This window comes from Heloderma suspectum, chromosome 7 (genome assembly GCF_057233095.1).
Source record: "Heloderma suspectum isolate Gila_16-S chromosome 7, 16-S_ref, whole genome shotgun sequence".
Taxonomy (NCBI): Eukaryota; Metazoa; Chordata; class Lepidosauria; order Squamata; family Helodermatidae; genus Heloderma; species Heloderma suspectum.
The window spans coordinates 21,780,329-21,798,627 of record NC_139464.1 but is presented as its reverse complement, the minus strand read 5'-3'; the positions used below and the strand labels follow the sequence as shown (position 1 = coordinate 21,798,627).

Sequence of the window (18,299 nt, the reverse complement as noted above, 5' to 3'; positions counted from 1 at the left end):
GCACCCGTGGGCACCTGCACTGGTAACCCTGCTATAGACATTAATATAACCCCCCCACTCCACCCAAAGGATTCCTTTATTATTGACATAGATGCACTAGTCTATAAAGTTTGTAACAGAATGGAGAGAGAAATTTTCAAAAACTTCGTAAAATAATATCAGAGCCTTGCTGAAGCCAGAAAGGATGATGTCCCAATGAAGTTTAGGAACTGGTTAAACTCATTTGTTCAGCCCACAGTGGATTTCTTTTTCCCAGTGACAGCAGAAAACACTCCTTATACACAGGCAGTGGAAAGCATCTCCCTAGAATATTTTTTTCAGGCAATGCTACAATGAAGTGATGCCCAAACATATTCGAATATATACCATCTTATCATGCAGTTCCTTGTACAGATACAGTCTCATTAGCTTTTTTCTGTCTTGACATGAAGCACGTCAAGCCATTCTTGACCCAGATTTTCCCCTCCGCACAGAATTTCCATTTCCCATGTTGCACTTCCAATCTGGCCTCATTAACATGAGAAATCGACATATACGGAGCAGGTTTCATGGTATAACTCATTCCTGCTGAAACATTTATAAGGCGGTGGCATCACTGCAGAAAGAAATGTGCGAGATAGAAAGAGGGCTTTGCGAAAAAGAGGGGTGACCCTCTGCTTCTGAATTCCAAACAGTGAAAGGCTGAATAAGATGACTTATTGCTTTCCCCAAAATATAAAACCCAAAGCACAGAAAAACCAACAACCAAGCACACAGGATAACTGATTAGGTTGCTATTTTAGGATTGGGGGGGGGGATTTATTTATCTTTGTAATGCATTGCAGTGTGTGGTATTGGTGGCAGTTTATTAAATCCTAAAAGAAAATACAAGATTTGGGGCACATCCCTACGTACGTTTAGCTAAAAAACACCCTACAACTCCCAGCATTCCCCAGACAGCATGGCTGCGAATTGTAGGACTTCTTTCTGTCTAAACATGCATAGGATTGCACTCTTAGAAATTAAGAAGATAGACCCTCCAAAGGGATAGTGTTGGCTCAACCTTTTCCCAGAGCAGGGACAGCCAACTCTTCTTTTTCATAGGGGGGCAGGGGACACACTATTCTCCAGACCCTAGTCCAGGCCAGAACAATCCAGCCCCCTCATGGATGGGTAGTTTCTATCCTGAACCTGGCAGAAAGGGCTTCACAGATAACAGAACAGATATGCTTGGATTGGTATGAAAGATCCTCTGCAGAGGCAGATTAGTAGCTGTCCGTTACTAGAGGGAGAGAAAGGAATCAGGGCGGTTCAGGCAAAGGGCTGGATGTGCCTGATCTCAACTGATCTCAGAAGCTAAGCAGGGTCAGTCCTGGTTAGTACTTGTATGGGAGACTGCCTGGGAATCAGGCTTCCTCCGCTGAGCAGGGGGTTGGACTTGATGGTCTTGTAGGCCCCTTCCAACCCTATGATTCTATGATTCCATCAGTTCTGCTGAGAAGCAAGCTCCATCCCGCCATTAACTGTCACCTGGCAGCAGCCATTCCATTAGGTTTCAGCAGAGGGAGAGAAGGGAAGCTGGGCTGCTCCACTGGCTCAGCTAAGAGACCACCAATGTTTGGCTGTTTCTCTCCTTCGACTGTCCCTATTCCAGCTGGTGATTGCAAGGACGTTTTAATGACAAACTAAGACGTAGGGATGGTGTGGGCATCCAATTGGGGCTTGAAACTCGGTGATTTCTTGCCGGCTTGGCCCCCCAGATGCCAGTCTGAGGACCACTGTGCTTGCCTGACTGAGCATGCGCCAAATCAGGCAAGTGTGGTGGGCCCCGCTGCTCTGCCAAGCCACCATTCTGAGCAAAATGGTGGTTGGGCCTTTTCCGTAAAGGCTGATTTTGCATAAATGGCGGCTGTAAAGTGGCCTTTTATGCAACATTGCAGGTGTAAATGGACCATTTACACCTATAATGTTGCATAAATGGTTGCCGTATGGCTGCCATTTGCATAAATGGGCCATTATGAAAAAGGACGAGCCACCACTTTTATGCAAAATAGCAGCTTGGTGAGGGAGCGGGTGGATGCGCGCTACTCACCAGGCGCCTGTGGACTGCTCGGTGGCTTGCCGTGCAGCTGGCAAGGGTCTAGCGAGCGGTACACGTGGTAAGCTACCGTGAATTCACCCATCCCTAGTGCCCGAGTTTGCTTTTTTCCTCCTCCCTCCCAATCCTTGTTCTTTTTATGTCATGGCTTTTTAGATTGTAAGCCTGAAGTGGGACTGTCTTATGAGTGGTCTCTGTAAGACTCCGGAGCTTTTTTTTTTGGCAGAAAAACAGGGTAAACCTGCTTTAAATAAATAAATAACACATACACTGACTTGTTGCTTCTTTGCCTCACGAGTGACACTGTGAGTTGTTTTTTTTTTTTTTGAAAAAGACATGTGCATACACTTTGATTTACATTTGGTAGGATCATCAGGGGCCAGATAAAGTCACTTTGAGGTCAGATCCAGCTTTCTATATGGCCATCTCTGCTCTATAGAGTTATTAAAACATTATGGATTAGAGTCAGAGGTACGACAGTGGAAGAAATTCTGGTGGTGGCACTGTTTTGGAAACTGTTGTGAGAGAGATAAATGAAGACTTTGCACAACACAGACTTACTGCAAGCACATGTCTTGAGAGTGTGTAAGGGGTTCATTGCATGAGGCTGAAATCCCACATCCTAACTGGGGCTTCCGAATTCTTTGCGGGATTAAGATCAGCTCCTTTACACAGGTGGACACGTGCTTTGGATTGAGGACTTCCTTTCTCAGGAAGTTCTATATGTTTCTATATGTTTCACTTTACAGCCACTAGATGGTGCTGTGATTATAGCATCATGCCATCACTACACACAGCCGATAGATCGGATTAACATCCCTTGTGTAATCTCCGATCTTTTAAAAAGTGTGATAAAGGTCATAAACTGGAGGATGGGCAATGGAGGTTGACAATGTTGGGTAAAGGACCCGCAAACGTCTGTGAGAGCAGCCAATCTTGATCGCACGATATAAGTCCCATGTAGAGAAGGTCTAAGAGACCTTTGTGAGGTGACTATCAATATTTTTATGTATTTATTTGATTCATATCCAGAGCCAGTGTGGTGTAGTGGCTACAGTGTTGGACTGGGAGTTGGAAGATCCGGGTTATAGTTCCCACTCAGCTACGAAGCTCACTAGATGACTTTGGGCCAGCCACAGACTCTCAGCCCAGCGTACCTCACAGCGTTGTTGTTGTGAGACTAAAATGGAGAGGAGGAGGATTATGTACACCGCCTTGGGTTCCTTATGGAAGGAAAAAGGCAGGATATAGATGTAATAAATAAATAAATAAATAAATTCCTACACTTTCTCATAAAGAGCCGAGGGAGGCTAACAGCCTATGTAAAACACAGTACACCAAAAATAACATTAAAATCATGACTCTAAAATCACAAATAAATAAATAAATAAATAAACCCATCAACACAAACTCTCATTAATTTTTTTTTAAATAAAGCACTTGCTTATTACCCCCCCACCCAAAGGGTGCACAAATAAACTGGTCTTTAACAGATGCCTAACTGACAGCAGTGTTTGGGGATAGCCAAAGCTCTACTGGAAGAAAGTTCCAGAGCTGGGCTGCTCCCCATGGGCCACATTCCTCAAGGGCCCTACAAGCCAAGCTTCCCCCGTGGATCTTAATCCCGGGATGGTCAGGTGGCAAGAGAGCTTATGCCAGGGCTGACAGTAAGCACTCTAAGCTAAAATATGCTGGTATCGGGGCAGGGCGATTTGGCCTGGTCCCTTTTTTCTTTTGCTCCACCCCCTTGCCTTTGGCACAGCCCACCAGTGGAATGCAGCCCCCAAGCATGTCTTTCAAATTGAATTTGGCTTTCAAGCTGAAAGAGGTTCAACACCCCTGGTGTAGACAATCCCGAGCGAGATGGTCCAGCGATCTGACTCGGTATCTGGTAGCCAAGAAACAGCGTCTTGCTGGAGGTCATCACACATGGCTGAAAAGGACTTTTAAGCTAAATTTCACGCATTCAAGTGATAACCCAACTTTCAGTTAGCTGCTTTAGTGCATGCATGAATATGCCCAGTGAACATGGATAGTTAGGAATTCTGAATAATAAAGACTTCCAATACATGTGCCTTATTCCATTTCTTGCCATTTATGCTGAGATTTTAAATTTCAATCAAACATCTAATCAATGAAGTGCATTTAAAACAAAAATAGTACACCATAAATACAGTAGCAGCAGTAATTCCAGGAAGACCTCAGTTAAATCGGATGGGGAAAAACAGATTTCAGCCTCTCCAAATGTTCATCAGAACAAAGCCGTTTTAACTGACCTCCAGGAAACCAATTTCAAGCAAGCTTTCCGGCCATCTCTCGCAAGGTTTATTTCTGTGACTTAAAATATTTCCTGCATGTAACACACACACACACACACACACAAAATGAGATGTGTTGAAGTGGCTGCTTTATGACAGTCATGATGTCCTTGCCAATTTCAACGGGAGATTAGCAAGGGGTATTTGAAATTCTCCCAGCCTCTGTGTCTTTGGCTTTGACATTTCTGCAGTGTTAAACCAGATTCCCTCATGGCTGGCCTTATTTGCCTGCTTCTCACAAATGACGGCACAGAGGAAGAGGAGGTGCAGAGGAGGAAGCAGAAGTGTTGGCTCCGGTGGAGAGGAGAAGGGGCAGTGGTGAGGAGGTGCTGGTAGCAGTGGTGGTGCCGTCAGGAAGAAGTTTCCTGAGGGCACCGCCTGGAAGAAGCTTCCCGATGGCACCACCTGGTGCTTCCAGGCCTGAAAACAACTATGGCCAAATTCCCCAACCAACTTCAGCACAACCCCAAACAGAAGGAAACATATAAAGGCCAGCCTTGTCTCTTCCCCTTCTGATAAAACAATAGGCTCTAAAACGTTCTATTATCAGCAGTTAGATAGATCAGAGAACACCAAAACGCTGTCAGTGGGAGTCAAACAAAATTAAGAAAACTGTTCAATTTTGCTTGATGTGATCGCTGTGGAGATTTTTCCTCCTCTTGGTTCAGTGCATTAAAAGATGTTGCCTAGGAAAAAATAGGGGAGCAACATGGAATGCCAGAATGTCACTGTCACATGAGTGTTGGGGTGAGGTAGAGGTGGCTTCTTCCCCAGTTTTCCTCTGTTTAAAACTCCTTTTCCCTAAAAAGTGTTTCCCTGCAAGTGGAAGGGTGGTGGCGAACAGAGCCCTGCAGATGCTGCCATGCCATGCTGACAGAGCTGGAGATGGGAGAACTATGCCATTTTTGAGTTTGCCCAAATTCTCCGAAATTCACTCTGAAGCTTGTTTCAGCTCACTCCCATTTTAGTTTTTGACCTCTTTGGGGGTTTGTTTGAAGAGGAAACATGCACATTTCTGTGCATGTTTTTTCAAAATTACACACTTATGTGTTTTTTTTTTTTTTAACACAATCCCAAATTTGGGAATTTGCAAACGTGGCTCAAAAAAAGCACAATCCTGCATTCGGGGTTGTGAATGGGATATGCATGGTTTATAAACAGAAACAAAATGTTCATACACCCCTAGACAGAGCCACTGGCCAAGTTGGCTGCTTTAAGAGGTAAAAGGAAGAAAGATAATATGGGGGGGGGGCTGGGGAAGAACAAAACAGATGTAAGGTAATTTAAAAAGCCCTTACTGCAGGAAGTAAGCCCCCTTCCATCCCCCCCGAATCCAGTTTTGTTTCAGCCCAAATACCACACACATACACTACTGTTTTGGCTAAAACCCTGAAGTGCCCCGAAATATAGGGATGGCAGAGAATTCCGCCACGGATTCCAGTGAGGCCGGATTCTAAAGAATCCCCCATAATCCATGGCGGAACGGCCTTCTGCCCCCCCCCATGGAATCCCCCCGGGACGGCACTTACCTGGGGCGGATTCGGCGGATTTGGCGGCGGTTCTGGTGGGGGCAGCTCCGGCTGGTCTCCTGGCTGGCCGCAGCTGGGCTGCTGCCGCCGCCACTGCCATCCTTGCAGCCGTGATAGGCTATGTAAGAATTTACATAGCCTATCACAGCTAACCCCCCCCCCCAAGCTCCCAGCGTACGCGAATGGCAGTGGCTACGGCGGCCGCCATTTGTGTTCCCTATTTTTCGCCGATTTATCTTACGTAAATATTTATGTAGGCTAGAATGGCGAAAAACAAAGGAATGCAAATAGCTCCCACTATGCTATTTGCGTTCCCCTTTTTTTCGCCATTTTATCTTATGTAAATATTTACGTAAGATAAATCGGCGAAAAATAGGGAATGCAAATGGCGGCCGCCGTAGCCGCCGCCATTTGCGTACGCTGTGGTGTTTTTTTTGGAGGGGTTAGCCGTGATAGGCTACGTAAATTCTTACATAGGCTATCACGGCTGCCTGGCTGGACGCAAATGGCGGCCGCTATGGCAGCCGCCATTTGCGTCTGCAGCAGCCTGTCCGCAGCTGGAAATCTGGCTGCGGACGGCCCGGAGCTGGCCGTCGAGGATTCTGGGGGGGGGACCGGATCGCCTCCCCCCCATCGAGGATTCCGGGGGGAGGGACGGAGTGCCTCCCCCCCCACTGCGAAAGATTCCGCGAAAAGGTAAGTGAGTTTCATACATCCCTACCGAAATAACACAACTTGGCAGTGGCTGGTCCAAGAGCAGGGCAGGCTGAGGAGCCAGATCAAAGGCAGCAGCTTCAGAGAACATCTATGGTTTGAGTCTCCTGATACCTTACCTGGAGGGACTGGAGTGGAATGAATCTTCACCCCTTCCCTCTCTCATAATAGTAGAAAACAGGATAAGCTAATGATGTTAATCAGCAGCCGGTTCAGGATGAACAAAAGAAAATACTACTTCTCACAGAACACAATCAGTGCATGGAATTCAGTTCATTACTAGACATATGGCTGTGCGTCATAATCCCTTGGCTTGGATAAAATAAAATCTGGCGACTCACTATGCTCGCCATGAAAACAAGGTGGGTATTACAACCCCTGACCTCTTCTCTGACTCACACTTTAATCCAAACCAGAGAATAATTTTTCTCTCCCTCTCTCCCTGTTACCAAGCTGCTGCTTTGCTGTTGACTGCAGCGGTGACAGTGGGGGAAGGGGGGAAAGGCTGGAGGGATGGGGTCTTTCCCTCCCCCTCTCTGCCCACCCATGGAACTTGGAAAGCTGGGAAATGTAGTTTGCCCATGGTACATGCTAAAAAATTTGTAAGGAAATGTAGAACTCAAGTGAAAATAAATAACTTTTTTTCTCCAAACGTTCCCTGAGGTTGCTCATAACTTCTGGCCCCAATCCAGATCAAGTTTGGGAGAACTCGCCTGTCCCTATTAAATATCACTGAGATATGTCCTATTTCTAAAAAATGTCCTTCCCTCTCAATTTCCCTTCCCACATCTTTTGGGGAAGTGGTTGAAGATGAAATACCTCTGGCAAACATAAACTGAAGTCTTATTTTGGGAAGTGTTATTTTGGTCTGGTGATTTGCCACTTCAGCCTCCCCAATCTGCTCTCCTGCAGATGTTTTGGGCTTCAACTTCTATCAGCACCAGCCAGTATGGCCAATCGTCAGGAATGCTGGAAGTTGTAGTCCAAAACATCTGGAGGGCATCAGGTGGGGGGGCCTGAGCTACTTGATAATGCAGGTCTTCGGAACACCTATTATTGATACTAATGAGCATTGGCAGACAGTTGGAAACATACCAAGTAACCTTGCAAGGTAGAAAAATGTTCCATGGCAAAGATTCAGCTCCTGGTGCATTAATCTGATTGTTTATTTTTGTTGGATTTTGACTTTGAATGTTTGCCAGAGGCCTTCATCCAGTAAAAATGTTATTCTGTTTCTAAGGGATACACAACAACTGAGCACTTTGGGTTTCTTAGAGTCTAAATAAATAACACCCTTGTTTCCCTGTGTTTTCTCCAGTGGATCATTCCATACCATTCATTTTGACTTAAAAAGTGATGCTTCGCTAGCAAAGGCCCCAACGAGGTGGGCTTTCAACATCCAGGCTGTTTGCTTCCTCAGCAGCAAACCACACCGTGAACATGTCTTGTGAATGGTCACACCAAGATGGAATTTGGGTGTATCTTCCAGTTATTGGGAAGGCCGGGCTTAAAGCCAATCAGAGCCTGAAGAAGCAGAGTTTGCTTATTTATGCATTACAATTATATCCTGCCTTTTCTCAAGGAGCTCAAGGTAGCATACGTGGTTCTCCTTTCCTCATTTTATCCCCAGAACATACCTGTAGCGATGTCGTGGGAGTCCAAGGAAGGGGTAGAGTCTGATGGACTCTCCCCCTTCTGGCCACCTGGACCCTGCTTGCTAGGCTTGGGGGGGGGGGGCTTGCTTGCCTGCTCGGCGACCGTCGGGAAGTGCTGTGAGGCCGGCTGTCCCCTTACCGAGCTGTGATTGTACGCACAATCGCAGCTCAGTTACTTCTGCATATGTAAAGTGGTGTCTGTGGTTGCCTCAAAGGGGCAATGACTCAAGATTACAGTGTAAAGGGCCCTTTATGTCTGCAATCTTGAGTCACTGCTGCTTTAAGGCAGCCATAGACCCCACTTTACATATGCAGAAGTAACCCAGCTGCGATTTCTGCACACTAAAGAGCTAAAGAGCAATGTGAGTGGATCGTTTTAGTGGTGTATTGAGCAGGTGCTGGACAGGGAGGGGAAACAGAATGCATGGGCAACACAGACCTACACTGGGAGATTTCACAGCACTGCATAGAGCAGAGCACTTCCAGTGATGAGGAAAAGGTCCATCCCAATTGAAGGACCAAGTGAGCCTGATACTATTTGCCTGCCTGGCAACTTGGCGACTGACTGATGAGGCCTTGCTCAGATGGTGTGAAGGGGGACAAGGAGGAGCGGCCAGAAAAGGCCTTCAGCTGAATCTGGTGCTAGGGATGTGTGATGCTGGGAATTCTGTTTAAACCCAACAGTATTTTCTAGTGTTTCCGTTTTGATAAGTGATGGCGGACTATAGTGGATTTCTTCTTCTTTTTTCCAGTTCTGGAAATGTTTGTATATTTTTGTGCACATCTCCTTGTCAGTTTTATCCTCTTCACACACTACTTTGTTTACCCTAGCAGAGACATATTTCCTACTTGTCAAAGAACTTGTCAATTTCTTCCTCCTCTTTGGCACACGGGGAGCACCAAAGCGGAGGATGAAAACCACAAGTTCTTTGACAAGTATGGAATATGGCTTTGCTGGGCTAAAGGTAGCATGTGGAGAGGATGAAACTGACAATGATATTTACAACAAGAATACACTGCGGGCAGGCAGACTTGTGAAAAACCACTGATATATAAATAAATAAATAAATAAATAAATTACAACCCCATTTGTGCAAATTTAAAGACCACACCAAAACAGGATCCCATTTGCACAAACTTAAAGATCTGAAAAATAATATTTTAAAAACCCATGATCCCATTTGCACACATTTAAAGACCCTAAAAATAATATTAAAAAACACACAATCCCATCTGCACAAATTTAAATGCCCGAAAAAGTAAAACAACAACAACATGATCCCATTTGTGCACATTGCTGCTGCCATTAAAAAATAAATAAATCCGAAATCTGGATATTGTATCAACTCGCTACAGATTGAGCCAATGCTGAGGGGCGGGAGGATGGAATGAAATCTGCCAAGGCTGAACCAGTAGAATCCCTTGAGATTTCACCTCCAAAACGGAATACTCATACATCCCTATACACTGCGCTGTGTTGCCACTTGAGCACCCCCACTCCCGGCCTGGGAAAGGCCCCCAAGCAGCCTCAGTGGTTGTGCCTGGAGCCAAAGTAGCTCTTACCTGAAAAATAGTAAGGATCATTGCACTAAACTATAGTTAAGCTTCCTTAACCATGGTTTAGTGTGATGCCTGAACTGAGTCATTAACACTTGTAACAACAGCAGCAAAAAGAACAGGACAGAATAAGGAGCTCTTAATTAACATAACTTCCTCTTCTGTGTGGGTGGTCTGATTTGCATGTGAAAAGCAAGTTTGTATGAAGAAACGTGTTTACATAACGGAAGAAAAAAAAGTCAAGATCTATCCTGAGCCATATCTAGTCCATCATCATGACATGATTTAGACACACTCCTTTTGGTGGTGTTATAGCACCAAGGAGAGCAATCCTCTGGCACTAGACACTGTCTAGACAGCCATAGGATTTTTTAGTTTCTGGAAACTGAGGTTGTCCAACTCCAGTTTCCAGAAACCGTACTCCCTGCCCCTCCCCCCTCCAAGTTGGTGCGGTTCTTTCCACGCTGCTGCTGTCTCTGCGCTCGTAAACAGAGGGCAAAAACGGGGTGTTCCAGGGGTGAGGTGGGGAGACCATGGAAGCCACTTTGGCCAGCTTCCTATAGGATCTCTGGGCCCCTTCACCCCCCCCCCCGAAGCTATGAAAACCCCTCTGTGCTCCATCTACCCTGCATTGGATAGGCATCAGCCTCTGAGTTCGGAGGCTGATGTGTAGTTCGATAGGATTGTGCCCTTAAAGCCCTTAAATGTGTGTAGTCATCCCACACTGCGCAGGACGACACAGATTTTACTCCAAAAAAGTGATAATCTTGTAGGAAATGTATACATTATGAACAGTAAATCTTTCTTTAACCTGCATTTTGTTATACACCACAAATCCAGAGTAAACCATTGAAGAACTGCAGCCAACATGTCAGTCCTAAAGACATTGGTTCAAAAATGTCCCAGTGCTTTCAGTGGGACAGGCTTCCACGTAAGTACACTTAGCAAGTACACTTTGCTTTGCAGCATGCCAGCCTCCCAGTGAAAAAACATATTTCTTAAAAAAGCAAATCTTAAGAAATAAAATAAAAATCAGAAGGGGCAAGGAACCTGGTGGGCACCAAGAGAGGTATCTACAGGCACACTGTTTCTACAAGCACATTGTATGCACATTGTATCTACAAGCACATTGTATCTACAAGCACATTGTATCTACAAGCACATTGGTGCCCATGAGTGCCATGTTGGAGCCGCCAGGCTTAAATGCTCACAGTCATTCCATATACGAAGCCCATTAATTTCAAGTGAATTCAGACAACCATTTACTAAGTGGGATTGACCACAACTGGCATGTAAACCCTTGGTATACCTAATCACCTATAACACAGTAGGAAAAGGGATTTTAAATTATGTATATCTTGCCTTTATGTATATCATGATGAAACTCAAGGCAGCCTACATAAAATTCCCATCCAGGCACTGATTAGGCAAAGACTTGTTTAGCTCCTGCAACATGGCCGCATGATGCACTTTGAGATCTCTGCCCTCTTTCTTCAGATTTCTGATCTGGTGTTGGTTCACAGTAAAATTCATGCTGGGAGTTGTAGGCCTTTTTTCGGCCTAAACGTGCATGGGATTGCGTCCTTAGGCTACAATATGCTGATAGTTTTTGGTGTTTTGGCTCCACCATTTTGCCTTTCCCCCTGCCTACCACTGGAACGCAGCCTCCAGGAGCTTTTCTGAAACAGAATTTGGTCCTGGGGCTGCAAGAGGTTCGACACTCCTGCCTTACACTCTCCCAATATTGTCTTTATGTGTCCCCAAAGTTTTCAGTGCAGGCAACACTGGACAAAAGCATCTGACAAAAAGCAAGCAAAACTTCTCAAGTGAGAGTTACGGTTGCCTCCAATGGCTACTGATGCGCTCCTGCACTGGAGGGAATGGCGGAGGCCGAGAAACCACGTTTCTGTTTGTGGACCCAGCTGCTTGGTCCGCTCCTTCATTTAGTGTCCTTGAAGCAAGCAAAATTGGGACGGAAAACAATAATAACAATGTAGGTTTGGCTCAGCAATTCTCCTTTGAAGCACATCGTTTAACCAACTGTACTGAGAGCACTCCCCATCTGTCATTGGGCGGGAAAAAACCTGTTGTTGTTATTAAATATGGAAAAACATTTCAGTGTGGGGTTTAACAACTGATTCTTTATCTGATTGAAGGCTGATTGATTCTTTCCAGTGTTTGCAGACTGAGGAAAATTTCCCCAGACTCTCCGTCTTTCCTTCACCCTGTTCAGGTCAGGCCACTTTGACTCATGTAACTTTTAAAAGACACAGACAAGCTGTTGCCAGCCATCCCTGTGGTTGAAGACAAGTGTAAATGTCATATGTTGCACTTACTTAACTTTGGAGGGCCTGAGGATGTTACCTTGCTGTGCAGGAACAGGCTGCACAAATTCCCTACACGTCCTGTTCTTGGGCAATAATAACCTGTGAGAGAAATACATCCCTCACATATCACCCTAGCTTGCACATCCCCCTTGAAGGTGAGATGCAAAGGCTGAAATTAGAGATGTTTCAGTTCATTTTTGAACAGGATTTACCCAGTTCGCACCTCCTGGACCGAATACGGACATATTACTGAAAAACTCACACAAATACACTTCCAATCCTGGGAGAAGAATACGTCCATTTCACCAATGTGCACAACTGATGCGTACATTTGGAAAAATATGCACAAAGATACGCACAAATTTTCATGCAGAAAGGAGAAAAAAACAAGGATCGCAATCAGATACAGACATGAGACGGAACAAGCTTTGAAGGGGAACTTGGAAAGCATCAACAAGCTCGTGTTTTGCTTGTACACACATCCCTAGCTGTATTTCAGGGCCAAAGCAAACGTTACAATTTATGCGATCTGAAGAGAAACCAACGTATACTTTAGTGTTACTTAAAAGACATAGTAAGCAACTATTTCATGACCAGACTACTCAGAGATAGAAACCAATGTTCTTTTTTAAAAAGAAGAAGAAATGTAACGCTCTAATGACTGCGCAGGAAACAGTGCACTTGAGAGAATCTTTGCCCAGCCTTACTGACCCAAACTGTTGAGGGAGTTTTGACTCACATACCACATTCATTAAGTAAGGCCAAAAATAATTAACTATGGTTACACAGAAGAGCAACATGGTCCTGAACTGACACTTTTTTGTTGTTAGAAAGCTTTCAATAAACTAACAAAGCAAATGTATCTTTGAATGACACCATCAAGAACCACTCCAGAACCACTTTGCAGTACAATACTATGCTGATAATGCTGGTGTAAGCAATACCTTCATGCCATTGGGTGATTGTTGGTGTAACTTTTATACTAGCAAGGCTTCTCCGCTGGCACAAGGGGGGAAAGTGGGTGTTTAGGGCAGCGTGGGACAGGAATCGACCTAATCAGAATTCTATGTTTGCTCAAGGGTCAGTTCCATCCTCAATGTTGGCATAATGTTATGCCCGCAATAGAAGTGAAGTTTAGAGACTCTTATTAGGGTCAGTAGAGAAGAGCAGATTACCTGCTTACTTCAGTGGGGCCATCTGTGTAGGACTTTGAGGCAGAAGACCCAGGGCCCTGCTCAGCAGAATGAGCAATGGGGCTGCCAAACGCAGCAGGGCTGGCTTACCACATTCTGAAGCAAGTGATGTAATACACATTACCTGCTACACTGGGGTTGGCAACTTTTGGTCCTCCAGATGTTTTCGCCTACAACTCCCCTCATCCCTCATCATTGGCTATGCTGGCCAAGGCTGGTGGTTGTAGGCCAAACAACTGGAGGGCTGCAAGATGCCCATCCCTGAACTAAAACTTTAAGTCCGGAGTCTAAAAGTATGTAACTGCATCACTGGCTTCCTCCATTTCCGTCTCCACCAGAACAACAGAGGCTAAGATTCCAACAAATTCTGTGGCCCTTCACAGCCCACCATCGGGGTCATAGAAGCCGCAGCTAGGTATCCAGATCTCAAGATGTGTGGCACTCTGACCCTGTGTCTAGAGCAGGGGTGGGCAGAAAGTAGATCCCTAGATGTTTTAGACCTCAACTCCCAGCATTCCTGACCACTGGCCATGCTTGCAGGGACTTCTGGGAGTTGAAGTCCCAAACATCTGGAGATCTACCATCTGCCCACCCCTGGCCTAGAGAACTAAGAGCACAAAAGCAGAGACTGGCATTGGAACACCAAACATCCAATAGCTGGGAGCCCAAAAGGGAGTAATGAAAGGAGTAACACTGGTAAAATCAGAACTCAGAGGTAGGGATGTACAGAAGTTCCGCCACGGATCTTGGGGAGGCCGAATGCCAGCGCATTCGGCCCCCTGAAATCGGTGGCGGAACGGCCCGCCACCCCCCCGCCACCCCCCACCACGGGACTTACCTGGGGCGGATCTTCCTGGCGGCAGCGGCTGCGGCTCCGGCGGCAGTTCGGTGGCGGCGGCTGTGGCGGCTGGTCTTCCGACCGGCTGCCGCCGCCGCCACCATTTCCAGGTTTAAAAAAAACAAAAAAAATAAAAACGTGATAGGCTATGTAAAGATTTATGTAGCCTATCACGGCTGACTGCAGGGACGCAAACGGTGGCGGCTACGGCCGCCGCCATTTGCGTCCCTGCTAGCCAGCGGCCGGATGTCCGGCTGCTGGAGGAGCCGGCCGGCGGCTCCGCAGAATCGCTGTGGAGCACAGCCAGCCGGCCAGGATTCCGGGGGGGGGGGAGGAATGGAGCGCCTCCCCCCCCAGTGAGGATTCTGGGGGGAGGGACGGAACGCCTCTCCCCGCACCATCAGCATAATCCCCGAAAGGTAAGTGATTTTCGTACATCCCTACTCAGAGGTACTTTGTCTGAAGACTCTGGGCACAAACACCCACCAGGAATTTCAGCTCCACTGCTTTAACTGAGACTACAAGCATGCGGAAGAGGTGGGGTGTCACCAGGGTGGGGAAGAGGCCATGCCATAAAGAATGTCACCTGCACTTTCCCCATCTCCACCTACTTCAAGAAAGGAAATGGGTATGTAGAGCAATCAAACATCAGTAGCTCTGGTCCTTCCTGCTACACAGGAAGCTGTACTAGCTAATGATATATACCAGCCTTCCCCAACCTGGTGCCCTCCAGATATTTTGAACTTCAACTCCCATCAGCCCCAGCAAGTGTGGCCAATAGTCAGGAAGCTTGGGAGTAATACCAAGTCCACAATGGTGATGGCCTGGCAAACACCTTGACACATTTTCCTTCAGGGATGGATAAGCTCATCCCTGTCCAGGGGGGGTGAGCTCTACAAGTTGCCCTCCCCAGCTCATGTGGCCTGTGCCTGCTTGGCGAGCCTCCCTCCTCTCCACACCAAGGACTCCAGTCAAGCTCTTGTGCTTTATGCGCACAAGGGCTCGATTGCCGAGTCCTCGGTGTGGCCAGCCCCCAGCCTCCCACCCTGGCCTTCTCTAGAGGAGGCCAGGGCGAGAGCACTGCGGGTGGCTGTTGTCCTACCTCACGCTGGCTTTCAAGGGCTGGGCGCGGGGAAGAAGGACCTTGGCGGCCAGCCCCCAGCCTCTAGCCCTGCCTCCAGTGGGAGAGCTGGGGTGCCTGCTGCTGTCGCCCTTCTTAGCTGTGGCGAGGGACATAACAACCTTATGGAAAACTATCAGCCACCGTCACTGGGGGGCGGGGGGAGAAGAGGATAGGTGCCTCCTTTCCTTCACCCCCACCTGCTACAGCAGTGGCGGCAAGGGACAAGCTGGTCTGTTATCGTAAGGCTCTTACACTTATGTAAAATGACCAGCCTGTCCCTCATCCCTGCCGACATGGGGACAAGAGGGGAAGAAGGCAGAGCCTCTCCTCCTTCCCCCATCCGTGCTACAGCAGCAACAGTGAGGGGTAGGCCAGTCCTTTTGCGTAAGTGTGTAAGAGACTTGCGGAAAATGACCGGCCTGTCGCGTGCCACTGCCACTGTAGCAAGGATGGGGGAAGGTGGAGAGGCGCTGCCTTATTCCCCTCTCGGCGATAGGTGGCTGGCTCACTGAGGGAGCGGGGGGCCCACGCTCTGGCCTGACTCAACCAGCACGTCGCGAGTCGGGCAAGAGTTCAGGTCCATGAACTGGTGTCCGGGGGGCCGAACTGGATGCTCGCGCCATCCCTATTTTCCCTTGACACACGTGAGCCAAGAGAGACATGGAGCCGAACAAATAAGCACTGACCACAGAGCTCCAATGCAACTCTTTTCAATAAATGGGCCACTTGAACCAGGGAATCATACTCAACGACCATACAGAGACAGGTCCAGGAAGACCTTGTTGCTCAGGCAAGGTTCCAGCCCAGCCTAAACAGGAAGCTTCCTATCCAAGCTTCCAGCCCAGCCCAAACAGGAAGCTTCCTGTATAGCACTTCCTATCCAGGAGCTCAATGGCCAGCCTGGTGGGTGGGCCCAGTCCAGAGCCTGAGAAGACTTCGCTGCCAAGAAGATGCTCCACACTGCAGGGCTGATAGCTCCCTGCATGAGGCAACAGCACCCAGAACGAGGGTGGCCATGTGTGTCCTACTTTACAGCGGAGAGTCCTCTCTTTGAAAGGCTGTCAGAAGACAGTTTTCCATTTGAAGGTGTTTATCGATTTGAAGGGCTGTCCAGAGAGAAGGGGCCTTGAGGCTGCTCATCAGCACTTAGCTCTGAGACAGCAGACTGGGCAGACACACACAGGTCACTTGCTCACAGGGCTCCCCACTGTGGTGAAATATAGTGTATTTCTACTTAAATTATAGCATTATTTCTAAGTGTGCTTGTGAAGGTTTGAAGCCTACAGAGGCAACCTCCCAACAAACAAACAAAAAACAGGCTTTTAAGGTAAAAAAATCTGACCTTTTTACCTTCAAAGCCTGTTTTTTGTTTGTTTGTTGGGAGGAGGTATCCCTGAGAGGAGTACTTTCATTTCCCCGGTTAAGTTTCAGTTTCATTCCCCCAGTTAAGTTTCATTTCTTCAGGTTTGAAACAGTACTTTCAGTTTTGAGGGAGGAGGGTATATAAAAAGAGCAAGAGAGCCAGTAAGAGCTGAGTCAGGGAGACCAGAACCTGAAGAGGGAGCAGGAAGCAGCAGCATGGAGAAGTCTAAATACAGCTAGGGTAAATGAACTTGTGTTTTGCAACTTTTATTTTCTCTTAAGGCCTTTTGTATCACTCAGCTCTATTATGTAAATACCTTTAGTTGTGATTTGCTTGCTTTAATTTACCAGTAAACTGTTGTGGTTAAACCTTGTGTCTAGAGTGTCAATCACCCCACGCCTACAGCCTAAACCTCACGTTATTAGGGAGGGGAAGTTTAAAAGAAGGAAGGTGGGACTCTGAAGGAGGCAAGAGATCCTTAAGGGGTTGCTCAGGGGGTCAAGGTCAATTATGGTACCCTCTATACATATAATTTAGCATAAGTATATTTAATGCAAATCTTGTCCTGAACGGAAGGCTCCCAACTGTAGTCTCAGGCAAGTCCTGACAGCTCCATACAGGGGACATTCGAAGATTTGCTGATGAGACTGCAGGGAGATTAGCTGAGGCATTCAGAATGGAAGAGTATCCAGGCATGATTGCCCTCTCCTTTTTTTAACCTAGTGACCAGACCTATCTGTTGCAGTGGCAGCCCATTATTGGAGGTATGAACCAGAAAGAATGCTTCTCAAGCTTTGAATCAATATATATTTACTAGTGATGGGGGAGAAATTAGTTTTGTTCAAGTGAGACATTCTAATGTCTCACTTTCAAACCAATACATGAACTGAAGCTCAGTTATGGTTCCAAATCTGCACATCTCCGAATTTTGCAATGGAATTCTCCAATAAAAAGTATGCAAAAATGCATATATTAAGGGAAAATGCACACAAAAATGCATGTATTAGTGAAAATAACATTTAAAAAGCACTGCATTAGGAAAATTGCTTGCAAAAACTTGTATATTAGGCAAAACTGCATAAAAAGGCATGTGTTCAGAGAAACACACATGAAAATGGATACAAATTGTCATGCAAACTTTAAAAAATGTTCAAAGTTCAGGATGAACTGAATTTAAGATTAGAAAAATTCTCAAAGTTTGGGTCAAATGGAACTTCAGACTAGAAAAACGAGAAACAGAGAGAAACTGAAATTGAGAGATTCATCCATCCCTAATATTTACATACAATTCAAGATATATTATTTGGCTAGACAGACCATAACTGTAGGGAAAGCACAAGAGAGCACACATGTAAGAACTGGCATGTGATCACTTTCAAAGCAGGGAATGAAACTTTGCAAAATCAGGAAAGGTTTCCAGCCCCAAAGGCAAAACCTCAGATGTCCATCTGAAAACAATCTGCAGTCCTCAAATGACAAGCCCAGCTGACCAAGCAGCATCCTGTGCAAGGAACGCACGTTGCTTTTCTCTTCTAAGAGCTTTACAGGACTCCTGCAGAGATGCGAAATGGAACATGCCTTTAATGCTTCGAACGAAGCTGTCAG

General features: G+C 46.4%; 1 protein-coding gene across 1 annotated transcript in view; it reads right to left on the bottom strand.

Annotated features, from left to right (window-relative positions):
* RERG (RAS like estrogen regulated growth inhibitor) overlaps window positions 1–18,299 on the bottom strand; it is a 147,467-nt gene that overhangs the window by 81,186 nt on the left and 47,982 nt on the right. The gene's annotated exons all lie outside the window — the stretch shown is intronic.